At 45.9% G+C, this 14,165-nt stretch overlaps 1 protein-coding gene across 3 annotated transcripts in view; it reads right to left on the bottom strand.

Moving 5' to 3' along the window:
• Positions 1-14,165, bottom strand: part of EMB3012 (embryo defective 3012) — a 244,472-nt gene that overhangs the window by 83,282 nt on the left and 147,025 nt on the right. The window lies entirely within an intron of this gene.

Below are 14,165 nucleotides of genomic sequence, written 5' to 3' on the forward strand. Positions count from 1 at the left end.
AAGTTTAAAGACTTTTAAGTTTTAAGTTAAACCTTTAAGTTTTACCCTATTCCCAGTCCCTCACCCTAGTACCCTACCCCACATTTGTGGCTCGGGTTCGATGGATCCGCCCACCGAAGGGGAAGGGCCGGGTGTACATAGCTACACCACCCCAAAAAAAACAACAGTTACATTTAAACGGAGAATCAGAGATACTATACTATCACCAAGATCCTTACGAGTTGGAAAAACCTCCAACATACATGATAAGCTAATGATGCACAACGTCGAGGTGATGCCCAAATCAGAGCTAAACTATATCAGGGATGACATCAGGAAGGAAATGCACGCGAGCGCTCAGAGCTACAGGAACTCCATGTACGGAGACATCATGAGAGAACTAAGGAGAGAGATCCCGGGGATACATGAATGAGGAAATTCAGATCTTGTAAAAGGAATTACGAAACCTAATCAAGGCCTTAGTAAATGTAACAGAATGCGTTATGCAAAAGAAACTCGGTGAGGCAGTAGCAAGTTTTGAAGCATGGAGAACAAATATGGAAAAGCACATGGGGGAAAAAGATGCAATAATCGAGGAGCTAAAAGGAGAACTTGTGGCTTGCAAATCTGCAACTAAGGAGAAGGGAGACGACCAACCTTCGGTGCAGAAGGAGCTCGAGGACCTGAGGGATCAGATGAAAGCTCTACGGGAAGGAGATGAACAGAAATCGAAAACGGCATTTTCATGGGTGGAACGTCTTTTTAAGACACAACAAAAGGTTGATGAAGCAGAGAAATGGATTGAGGATGCGAAGAAAGGGAAGGCCCAGAGGCCCAAGACCACACCTACCTCGACCATTATTAATATGACCATTGAGGAAGAGCAGAAAAGGAATAATCGGGCTCTGCATGTGCAGGTCACAGGAGTCAAAGACAAAGAGAATGTAGATGAAGAAGTGGAGGAACTGCTACAATGCATGGGCATCACACAGCCTACTCACACAAGTGCATGGAGAGTGGGCAAGAAAGGAATCGATGAGAAGGGAAACGTAAAGGATAGCGCACTTATTCTCCGCTTCCCGAATATAGAAATAAGGAAAGAATTTCTAAGGAAGAGGCCAACTCTTAAGAAAACCGGTATTTTCCTGGGAGATGACCTTACATTGGCAGAAGTGGCACACATGCAAGAGTTGATGCCAAAGATCAGGGCAGCAAAAGAAAAGGACAAAATCGCCTTTTATAGAGTAGGGAAAGTAGTGGTTCTGGAAAAGTGCTCATCATGACAACGCGAGACCTATGGGGCGACGCTCCGGATAGCGGCGTGGAATTGTAATGGATCATATAGGCTAGATGTAGGTGCCTTTAAGGACAACTTTAGGGACAGAGACATAGTTTTCTACTCAGAGACACACCAGATACCGGGACAGCCTATGCAACATGTGAAGGGTTATTTATGGTAAACAGATGGTCGACCAGACAAGAGATCTCTACGGGGTAGCCGGGGTTCAGGAAGAGTAGCAGTCTTATTTAAAGAGGAGCTGAAACCACTACTACCGATCATCAAGAAAGATGAGCAAGCAAGGTATATGTGGGTGAGAATGAGAGCCGAGACACGTAGATTTCTATATATCGCTATATGCTACTTCCCTCCAAGTACATCAATCTACTCCGCACCTAAAGGACAGTCCCCCTTCTCCATATTGAATAATGACATATACAAGTTCTCTACAGATGGAGACATCGTTCTCTTAGGAGACTTTTATGCCAGAACGGCCAACTCTCAAGCAGTATTCTAGTATACTTCTCAGCAAATGCTCAAAGAACTGGATTTATCACAGAGGGGGATTACTAGAAACTCACACGATAAAGAACACACTGAATATGGGAAAAATCTGATGGAGATGGCAACTATACATGGTTTCGCCATACTTAATGGTATAGAGAATTTCCCTTTATCTAGGGGATTCACATGCTTCCCGCAGAGGCATGGGGCCGGTACAGTGGATTATGTCATGACTGCACCAAGCTTTATTTCTAGTTTCGAGGACTTTAAGGTGGGACCCAGACCCGTTGGGATTGAAGTGGATCATGCTCTCTTGACCTTATCAATCTACTTCCAATACAATACCTCTCAAGTACAAAGGAAGAAAACACACACAAGATATACTTTCACGCCAGAGACTGATTCAGTCTGTGGAAAAGATCTATAATAGGATGTGGGCAGCCGAGCCAGTATATACTGTAGAGGATATTAGTTCTCGGTTAACAGAGATACTACATGGAGCAGCAAGAGAAGCATACCCACATACTCAACCTGATCAGAGGAGAGGATCTGGGAACATGAATCAAAACAGTTGGTATGACGAGGAATGCAGAGAGACGAGAGCCCAGGTCCAAAAAGAGCTTACACTTGGGATCATCACATATAAGCAGTCTCGGATTGCTCTTCGGCGTACAGTATGTCGCAAGAAAAGGGCTTTTTAGCCAAACTGGAGAAGGATTTACATCAGCTCTTCTTGAGTTAGGACTCACATGAGGCCTGGCATTTATTTCACGAGCACTCACCGCCTCCGACGATTACCTCTCCTGAGATTTGAGGTAAATATGTAACATCATTATATATGGTATCTAGACAGCCTCCATTACCAGATCCGCTAGAGCCATGCCCTGCTACTAGTACTTTCTTTACTACGGAAATAGTGAAAAAACCATTGATAAGATGAAGACAACAAGAGCATATGATCATGATGGTTTAGTAGCAGAACATCTGATCCATGCCAGGGATCTACTTTCAGAAGTCCTTCTCGTCTGTTTAATCGGGTCATGTGTGAAGGATTACTTGAATCTTGGAAATTATCTACTATCGTACCTACTTTCAAGTCAGGGGATCCTATGATACCCGGGAACTACCGTACCATTATGGTAGGTCACACATTGACCCGATTGTACGCATCCATTCTTGAACAAAAATTGAGTAGATGGGCAAAGAATGAGGGCATAAGGGCAACAGGACAAGCTGGATTCAGGAGGGGTTATTCCACTTTAAATCATATTCTTACGCTCAGAGCCACTATTGAGGAAGGAAGACCAAGCGGGAGAAGGATGTATTGTTGCTTTGGGGATTTTCGGAAAGCTTTTCATACAGTACCAAGGGCCAGATTGATGCGCAGGATGCAAGAGTTAGGGGTCCCGAAAGAGATTATTTGGGGGATCATGGCCTTATACGGGTCAGTAACTGGTTATGTATGTACTCCAGAAGGGGATTCCGACATTGTTCATTCCACCGTTGGAGTAAAGCAGGGATGCCCGCTCTCCCCTACTTTATTTTGTATGTACATGTACATAGATGAGGTATCAGATTACATTGATAGAGAGGGTGACAGAGGTGCTCAACTTGCAGGGTCATGAATCCCTTTGTTGTTGTATGCAGATGATATTGTATTGATAGCAGAATCACCAGATGGGATGCGGAGGCAACTAGATGCATTACATAAATTCGCGGAGGACAGTGGATTGTCGGTAAACTTGGGTAAAACCAAATTTATGGTGTTTAACACAACACCGCAGTGGGTTAGGAGATCGGCCCCTACATTTGCATATGCCCAGGATACACTACAGAACACAGATGCATACACATACCTTGGTGTGGTATTTGCAGGACCGAAGTTTACTCTTAAGAAAGCAGCGGATGCTAGATTGTCCAGAGCCTCTTCGGCCTTAGGAGGGTTGGAGAGGATGTGTTCATAAGTGCAGTTTGAGGAACCAGGAACAAAACTTTAGCTCTTTGACACTGTGGTGGCTTCGGCTATGCTTTATGGGGTCCAGATTTGGGGACCATCTGTGGATCCGGATAATTGGAAGTCAATGGAGAGACCTTTGGTATCTATGATTTCCCGTATCATTAGAGCCAAGGCCTCCGTACCACACGCGATTACCCGAGCGGAACTAGCTGCCCCTCCGACAGAAATTGTAGGTCTTACCAAATCACTGTCCTTTATACATGGTTTGTGGCATACAAATAATTGCCGATATACTACACTGGTCCTCGAATCCTCTCGAAAATTAGCAATGAAAGGGGATACATCATGCTGGTATGCGCAACTGTCCTCGTGGTTTTAGAAACACAGGTTCAGTATGGAAAGATTACCGCCCCTTCCAATACTCTCTTGAGGTTCCATAATTGGCAATTACACGAACGGAGATTAATAAAATCATCTGCCAAGACCTTATACAGTTGGACACTAAGAGGACATGGGTAGACCCTACACAAGAATTGGGCACGAAGATGGCCGACTACAAAGAAAACTTCCTACAGCTATCTGCACATGGATTTCTGATTCGCCCGAGTTACATGGATACCCACCTGTCTCATGCTTTAAGATGTGCTATTGGTCAGATTCGTACATCCTCACACCAGCTGGAAATTGAATTTGGCAGATTTAGGGGAATCCCACCTGAGAGCAGAATTTGCAAGTTATGCGGAATGGAGCTTGAGACAGAATTACACTACATACGCCATTGCACCGTATACTATGAGATACGTGGGCGTTTCAATTGCCTATTTAAAGAAGGCTTTGGACCTCTAGATAGTCATGCAATACCAAGATCAAAGATGCTTAGGCTTGTACCTACTGGAACTACATCCGCGCAGGGATATCTAATGAGAAGACAAAGAGCAGTACAGCCTCAGAGGCCGATCAAAGATATCTTTGAATTGAGAGAAGCAAGAGTAGAAGGAGAAGTAAGAGGCCAGCAGCCAGCACAAAGGAGTACCCACATCCATACCAAAGGCACCCTCATTGACAAGGCGATTGAGCTTAGGAAATCGAGACGACCACGACCGAGATGCAGAAGCACACTGCACCGGAGGAGACTACAACAAAGAATTAGAAGCATTCTAGCCAGACACCCAAAATGCTCCTAAGAAGTTTATTTAATACTTTGTATTTAATTTTTCACATTTATTTTCACACTTAGTACTTTAGTACTAAGGTACCCAGACATTGTAACAGATTCACCACTTTTGTATCAGTTTGGTCTCATAGGTCATTCTGGCCTTTTGAAGACGTTAATATAAAATTTCATTTCATGTCTCTCTCTCTCTCTCTCTCTCTCTCTCTCTCTCTCTCTCTCTCTCTCTCTCTCTCTCTCTCTCTCTCTCTCTCTCTCTCTCTCTCTCTCTCTCTCTCTCTCTCTCTCTCTCTCTCTCTCTCTTGTTCCTCTTCAAGAGTCATGTCGATAAGCGTCGGTGTACAATGAGTTTCTTGACCTTTCCCTTTCTTGGCGACCTCAATCCATTTTTCTGCCTCGTCCGCCATTTTCTGTGTCCTTGTTATCATCTCCACCCATGAAGATGTCTTTGCCACACTCAGTTTCTCTTCCTCTGTGATCATCCTTACCTGTTCCTTGATTTCCTTGATTTCATTTATTACCGAGGGCTGAAATTCGCCTTCCTCTAGTCCCTTGCTTACTCTATGAGCAAGCTCCTGTTTAAGGGCTAAGACTTCTTTTTTGAGTGTCCGTATCTCGGCGTTTGGGTTCTCCTGTTTGAGGGCTGAGATTTCTTCTTTGAGTGTCTGTATTTCTGCGTTAAGGCTCTCTTTCTCCTTCTTCCATTGTCGCTTTCATTGAAGATCATCTGAACGAGGTTGGCTTTCTCATTCCACCATCCCTCCATCTCTGTTTTCCACTCCTTCAATTCCCTCTCCATCTACGCCATCCGCTTGTTCGTCAGCATGAAGGTCGCCTTTGCTCGCGACTTGCAAACAGGTGAGACATTGACGGCTTCCGTGTCCTGTGCAGGGTCATCTTCAAGTGTGACAATTTGTGCAACACCCATCAAGCATTCATGGCCTTGACGTTGATCCATTACGGTGTGGCCCTAAGAATCATTTTCCATTATAAAATTCGAGCTATCTACTGAAGCAACACTGTCTACCATGGCTGCAAGATGTTCACTGTCCTTGAGTAGTGATGTCATATACCTTGTGAGTTCACCCTTTGTGACACCAAACTCTTTCAGGCGCCGAACCTCCTGCACTGCCACATTGACTGCTCCTCTCCAGTCCTTGGGCTCTGCAGAAATAGTTAAGGTGCTTACAAAAAAGCCTTCCCTTCCCGAGTCACTGTGGTCAAGCTCGATTCTAATGAATGGCGGATCTGCTTTCTCCAAATCTGTGCTCGACTGAAGATCTCACGAGCTGTATAGACATTGTGACGCTAACTGGGCTGCTGTGAGAAAGAGAAATGAAATGAAATGAAATGTTATATTAACGTCTTCAAAAGGCCAAAGTGACCTATGAGACCTAAAAGTTACAATGTGGTGGATCTGATACAAAGTCCGAGTAATAAAAGTAACAAAATAAAATGAGAATGACTAAATGACTACTATGGAATCCTAAACTCCAAGGTGTGAACTAATCAGCTAGCTGGGATAGCTAAAATCACAAGAGATCCAGCATCGGTCGCTGAGAGAGAGAGAGAGAGAGAGAGAGAGAGAGAGAGAGAGAGAGAGAGAACCCTACCTGACCTACTGAGGCTGCGCGCTGCTGCAGGTTGCTGTGTTCGCCTGTTGCTCAAAGGGACAGCGCAATAGTGACGCGTGAATGTACCTGAGCGTGCCCATGTGACCTGCGCGAGCCCGTCAACTTCATTGCCATAGCTTGCAGGTGTGACACGCACAGTGAGAGAGAGAGCACGTTACACATTTCACGCCTTTCACCTTTCACACCTATCAGCTTAGTTTAGGATTCCGCAATATTTATATCTGGTTATCCTAATTAATTTATTTGGTTAATCTGACTTTGTATGAGATACACAGCATTGTAACTTTCTGGTCTCATAGGTCACTTTGGCCTTTTGAACACGTTAATATAACATTTCATTTCATTTATGCATCTCTCTCTCTCTCTCTCTCTCTCTCTCTCTCTCTCTCTCTCTCTCTGTGCTCATACAGCAAGTCGTGCAACTCATACAGCAAAGGGTGCAGCCTCGTGGACAACAGGCAGTGTGCAGTAGCGACAGATGCTAGGGTAGCGCGCAACACCAGCAGTAGGTCCCGTAAGGGTTGCACGCCAGCAGGAACAACACAATTTAGGGTTTCGCGATTGCAGAAACAATGCGTTAGGGTTGCACGCCAGCAAGAGATAGGGCTTTTTAGGGTTTCGTGACAGCAAGAAACAGTCATTAGGTTAGGGTTTCACAACAGCAAATTCGGTCACACGATATTGGGTTACACAATAGTTCTCTCTCTATCTTTCGTGCTGGCCCTGCCTTTCCACACTCACAAACAAACCCTAGAACGGCCTCACAACAAAGAGGATCAAGAAGGATCAAATCCCCCCTTTTCAAGGAGATTCACAAGCACTCAAAGAAGAGGTCTCAACTCTCTAGCGAGAGCTTGCTGATAGAGCAAGCAGTGGACTAGAGGAAGGTGAATTCCAGCCCTCGATGATGAGGAAATCAAGATCATTAAGGAACAGGTACGGATGATCAAAGAAGAAGAGAAACAGAATGTGGCAAAGACGTCTTCGTGGGTGGATGTGATCACGAAGACACAAAAGAAGGCGGATGAGGCCAAGAAATGGATAGAAGTTGCCAAAAAGGGGAAAGATAATTAAACCACATCTATTCCCACTCCTACAATTATCAACATGACTTTAGATGAAGAGTAGCGAAGGAAGATTAGAGCTCTGCATGTACAAGTAACCGGTCTAAAAGACCGAGATGATGTGGAAGGGGAACTCCAAGAGCTTCTCCGCATGATGGGTAGTGAGGCTACGCATACAAAGGCATGGAGAGTAGGGAAGAAGACACAAGGAAATGGGGAGACTTCAAAGGAGAGAGCTCTAATCATGCGTTTCCCATCCATGGAGTCAAAGAAGGACTTCTTGAAGAAGCGTCCTACACTAGAGAAAACAGGCATAATCCTTGGAGATGACCTCACACTCTCACAACTTGCTCATATGAATGAAGTTATGCCCTAGATAATGACAGCTCGAGAGAAGGGGAAAGTGGTCTTCTAGACGGATGGACGAGTGGTTATTCTGGAGAGGCACCCCGCATGACGGTGCGAGACATGTGGGACAACACTCAGAGTGGCTACATGGAATTGCAATGGATCTTTGTGCCTTGATGTAGGGGCCTCTGAGCATAGTTTCAAGATACAGATGGGAGACATGTTGTAGGCAGGAGACTCGATCAGAGCTCACAGGACGAGGTTGAGGAGTGTCAGTCTTATTCAGGGAAGAGCTACAGCCTTTGATACATATAGCTCGTAGGGAAGAGCTACAGCCTTTGATACATATAGCTCGCAGGGATGAGCATGGTAGGTACATGTGGGTGAGATTGAAGGCAAAGACAGGCATATACCTCTACATCGCTATTTGCTATTTCCTTCCTAGTATGTCAGTATATGCATCACCTAGAGAACAGTCCCCCTTCTCTATTTTGGATGATGATATATGAGAGTTTTCTAGGGATGGTGACATTATTATCTTGGGGGATTTCAATGCTAGGACTACCCATCACCAGACAGTATTCTATGATACCTTAGAGGAGTTGATGCGGAAGCTTGATATTCCAGAAATGGGCTTGTCTAGATTAACACAGGATGAGGAGCACACTGAGTATAGCAGATACTTGATTGATATAGGGACTACGCATGGATTGACCATTTGAATGGCCTACAGAGATTCCCTGCAGCAAGTGGTCTTACATGCTTTCCACATCGGCATGGCACTAGTACAGTGGATTATGTTATGGCTCCTTCAGGACTCATTCCTTCCTTTCAGAATTTCATGGTGGGAACTAGGCCGATAGGGGTAGCAGTCGATCATGCTATCTTGTCTTTCACTCTATTATTCCAGTTCAGCACATCTCCATTCGGAGAGGTCCCCGCACATACTCGGTATACCTTCACGAAGGAGACAGATCCCGTGTACACTGATGAGATATACAAGCAGCTATGCAATCAAGAACCAGGACGGCCACTAGATGAGCTCACCTAGATTCTAATAGATACGCTCCATGATGCAGCATCAGAGGCATATCCCTACAACCAACCTACACGCAAACGATCTCGGAGCATGCCTTAGAATAGTTAGTATGAGGAGTGTAGAGAGACAAGGATCATATTACAGAGAGAGGTGCTCATGGATACTACTAAATATATAGATAGTCACCGATTACCTTTCGCCCCGCCTAATGAGACGAAAGAATAGGGCTTACCTATCTCAGTTAGAGCGTGATCTTTATCAACTGTTTATGAGTTAAGACTCTAGTGAGGCATGGAGGCTTTGTCCATGAGCACTCTCCACCACCAGCCATCACTTCCACAAAGACATGGGAGGAATATGCTACATCTCTCTATACAGCATCGGGGCAGCCACCTTTGCCTGGCCCTCCAGAGGCATGCTCAGAGATATGTACTTTCTTTACTGCTGAGAGGGTAAGGAAAGCCATTGACATGATGAAGACATGAGGAGCACAGGATCATGATGGTCTAGTAGGAGAGCACTCCATCCATGCCAGAGATATGCTTGCAGAGCCTCTTGCTATGATGTTTAATAGAGCCATGTATGAGGGTTGGAGTATGTCCACGATTGTGCTTATCTTCAAGTCGGGAGATCCTATCCTTCCCGAGAATTACCGCACCATCATGGTCGGTCACACTCTGGCTAGGCTATATGCATCAATTCTTGAGCATGAGTTGAGTGGATGGGCAGAGAGGGCATACGGGCAACAGGACAGGTAGGGTTCACGAGAGGTTTCTCCACTCTTGACCAAATTTTGACACTCAAAGCCATTATTGAGGAGGGTAGACACCATCGCAGGACGATTTATTGTAGCTTTGTGGATTTCCGCAAAGCCTTTGATACAGTGCCACGAGCTAGACTCATATGCAGATTGCAGGACATGCGGGTGCCTACATAGCTGATCTGGGGAATCTTAGCTTTATATAGGACATTGGTAGGGCGGGCACGCGCTACTCAGAGCATGTCCGCCATGGTTCACTCCAACATTGGGGTGAAGCAAGGATGTATCCTATCTCCGACTCTCTTAGAGATCTATGTAGATGAGTTTTCAGATTATGTATAGACAAAGGGTGATAGAGGTGCTCATCGTGCAGGGACATGGATTCCGTAGCTATTATATGCTGAAGATATTGTGCTGATCTCAGACTCTCTAAAGGGTATTCAACGTCATTTGGATGCACTGCATGTATTTGCACCGGACAGTGGATTGTCTGTGAACCTTGGTAAGACCAAGGTAATGGTGTTTAACACTACGGCGCACTGCGTAAGGAGGTTTGCCCCCACTTTTACATATGGTCGAGAGACTGTGGAGTACATATACTTGTCCTGGGGCGGTTTCAATGGTCCTGTATTTTCCTTGAGGCACGCAACAGATACGAGATTGACCAAAGCCTATGTAGCATTGGGGAGACTTGAGAGGATATGTTCGCGGGTTCAGTTCCAAGATCCTCAGACAAAGCTTTGGCTCTTTGACACTTTGGTCACTTCGGCCATGCTGTACGGAGTGGAGATATGGGGCCCCTCAGTTGATCACCATAGCAGAGCTGGCAGTACTCATGGATGGAGATGTATGGAGAGGCCCTTGGTGTCTATGATTTCTCGGATGATTAGCGCCAAGGCCTCAGTACCACATGACATTGTTAGGGCGGAGCTCGTTGCTCCTCCATTGGTAGTGGAGGCACTCACTCGATCAGTTTCATTTATGCATAGCACCTAAGCTCTCCCTAGAGACAGATATGCTCGATTAGCACTAGAGTCTTCGCAACAGCTAGCATTGCAGGGAAATAGATAATGTTGGTATAAAGAGATGGCATCTTGGTTTCAGTTACATGGTTTTAGTATGGATCGGCTACCCCCATTTCATTCTCTCTGGATGCACCCTCCATCTCGCTCACCGGGGCAAAGATTACCACGCTCATCAAACAGGACATGATTCAGTTGGATACAAAGAGGACATGGATACATCCTACACATGAGTTGGGTACGAAGATGGCTTTCTATAGAGGACATCTTCTCCAGCTTACAGAGGATGGTTTTGTGATCAGACCAGGATACATGGATACTCATCTATCCGAATACGATGTGCTATTGGTCAAATACGCACATCCTCACATCCGCTAGAGATCGAGACAAGTAGATTTAGAGCAGTACCCACTGAGTTCAAGATTTGTCAGTTGTGCCAGATAGAGCTTGAAACAAATCTACAATACATATGTCACTGCCCATTACACTATGAGATACAAAGCCGCTTTCACTCTCTATTCAAAGAGGGTTTTGGACCACGTTCTAGAGTCATGAGATACCAGGATCAGAGATGCCTCGGATTATACTTACTAGAGATTCGCAGACACAGGGAGGACCTCTTGAAGACGGACACAATGAGAGAGATCCAACGACAGCGGAAAATTACAGATTTCTTTCAATCACAAACAGAGGAGTTCAAGCAGCCCCCACAGCATAGCAGCACCAGATGCATACAGCTTGATCGGGCCATAGAGTTGGGGCGGTCCCGACACCCACAAATGACGAGGCCCTCTCGACATCGACGCAGATTGCGACAGAGGATCCATACCATACTAGCGCGACATAGGAGCGGGCAGAGTGCTTACCTTGGAGGACATTGAACCTCTATAGCGTTTTGGATACTGATGTATATGTAAATGATGCCTGTATTGCCAGAGAGCTCCATTGTATTAGCTCACCCCTTTGTATTCCCTTTATATCAGCTTTCACCCCACTCCTACCCACTATTTTCTTTTCAGTTCTTTGTACTTTTTGTACCCAGACCCGGTATTAGATTCACCACATGTAACCTTTTGGTCTCATCGGTCATTTTGGCCTTTTAAAGACGTTAATATTACATTTCATCTCATCCATCTCTCTCTCTCTCTCTCTCTCTCTCTCTCTCTCTCTCTCTCTCTCTCTCTCTCTCTCTCTCTTTTTGAAAAATCAAGGCTGTATATTACTGAGTACAAAATGGTCCCCAGCGGATACCAAAATAGCCTATCACGCGAGGTGCACAAGCTGAATGTAAGGTTGAGAGCCACTATAGTGACAACTCGACTAGGACAAGCTCATGGTGGTCTGTATGATGAGTGGAGGAGAAACCACTGAGGAGGTGCATAATGCCATGTAATCTGTCCACCTGTAAGTGTGAAGAAGAGTGGAGATCGGGCCCGACGCCGAAGGAAGTCAAATCGACGAGCCTCGGCTGCTCTAGATGTACCTGAGGAAGAATCCCACTGCCAAATGAGGGTGTGAATGATGTCCAGCCAAATGGCAGTGAGGGTTTCCGGAAGGAGTTGTGGAGCCGCACTGAGAATATGAAGACAACGAGCTCTCCAAACATTCCAGAGTGCAATGCTAGTGATGACTGAGAAGATTTCATCACGTGTCTGAGGATCCCCCTGCCTAGCAATCTGTGGTATCATAGTCAAAGTCCCCTGTCGATAACCAGTCGAGGTAAGCATAAGAGTTGGATCTGTAAATGAGCCCTCGTAGAAGAGATGAGAACCGGGCATCGGCATCAACCAGGAGACAGATCCCCAAGTGAGAAATCCATGTTGAACACCAACTCTGCTAAGTAAAAAGCAAACTGATAGCCACACTACATGAGAAGACGAGCATGACCAAAGACAGTGTGCAGGTGACTCAGGTAGCCGCAAAGAGCAGCGAGAACATAACGGATCATGACCCATAGAAGCTAACCAAGTCCCAACTGGAAGTCCTGCATGTGCAATCGTCCACAAGAAAAAAGAAATACGACGAGCCACATTTAAATCCCAGACGGCCGACCAAAACTGTTGTAGATAGGCATGGGAGAGACCTGAATGTAACCAGAAACGCATACGAGTGGGCTGCTCTGTGTGCTGTCTCATCAATGCAGATCTTCCAATTCTGACTGTGTACTCAAAGAATGATACATGTGCACCGTTGGGGTTAGATTGAGGCCAATGCCACTCTCCTGGGTCCCAATAAAGCTGAGATAGGGCACGACCCTCCCACACCCAAAGCCTCCAAAGTGCAGCATCAACGGAAGCGAAACGGGGGTCAACACAACGACGCTTCCCGCGGGAGCCAACCACTCGTATGGCTTCCCATCGAGCTCCGCTGTAGAGAAGGTGCGGAGAGGTGGTAGCATATGTCAATTTAGCATGCATCCCCGGAGAGTAGGCCGTATCAACTGTGAACAGCATGGTGTCCAAACGAACTAATAAGAGAGTGCTCTGAGGAAAGAGGCCTTCCCAGCCACAATGTGGAGGCATCTGAACCGTGCCTCGCATGACTGCGTCCCAGTGTGATGGAATGGCGGAGTCAATCTCAAGCAGTCTGTCTGTTACCCCGCGACCAATGTCATAATGTTTTGCCACAAAATCTGCATCCAACATACATGTCTCATGAAACAACCGCATAGAGGCAACAGGGCCAGTATCCCAAGCAGCCCAATCAATGTGAGTCCTCTCTCCAAGCTGACGGGGTGGGTAAACCGAAGAATCAAGAACTGCATCATTCCAAATGAGAGGCTGGCGCTCAATCTCCTCACGGCATGAGGGAGGTGAGCGTATGATAGCTCGTCACATGGATACCCAAATCTGAAGGAGCGATCGGATGAAGGGCGAGAGAGTGTTGGTGCACAAGGGGGCATGCGTAAAGAGAAAACGATACCCTGTTTGCCAAGTATGGCCATCTCTGGTGCTGAGGCATGGAATCGGGGTGGAAAGAGCTGCTTGAAGAAGCATCTTCCAAGGTTCTTGGCCTGGGAAAAGACCCCGAACAATAAGCTTGGTAAGAAGGGCGCGACTCTGTAATTCTGGATAAATAATGCCAAGGCCACCCGCTGACCTAGGACGAATAATCGCGGACCAACGAACTCGAGCACGAGTATCAGTAGTCCCATTTGTGCCACTCCATAAAAGGTTCCGCACGAGTCTACGAAGCTGAGCTATTACATCAGAATGTAGCATCCAACAGGAGGCTGTATACCATATTGTAGCCAGAATGACCTGGTTGGCGACCAATGCACGGCAAGCCAACGACAGATGACGTGAAGACCAATGACATAGCTTCCTGCGAATAGACTGTAGTACGGGTGCAAACTGCTGCTGTGAAGAAACGTCAAAGCCAACCTGAAAGCCCAAATATCTCCATGTC

Source organism: Adiantum capillus-veneris, chromosome 30, assembly GCF_014529385.1.
Source record: "Adiantum capillus-veneris isolate H3 chromosome 30, ASM1452938v2, whole genome shotgun sequence".
Taxonomy (NCBI): domain Eukaryota; kingdom Viridiplantae; phylum Streptophyta; class Polypodiopsida; order Polypodiales; family Pteridaceae; genus Adiantum; species Adiantum capillus-veneris.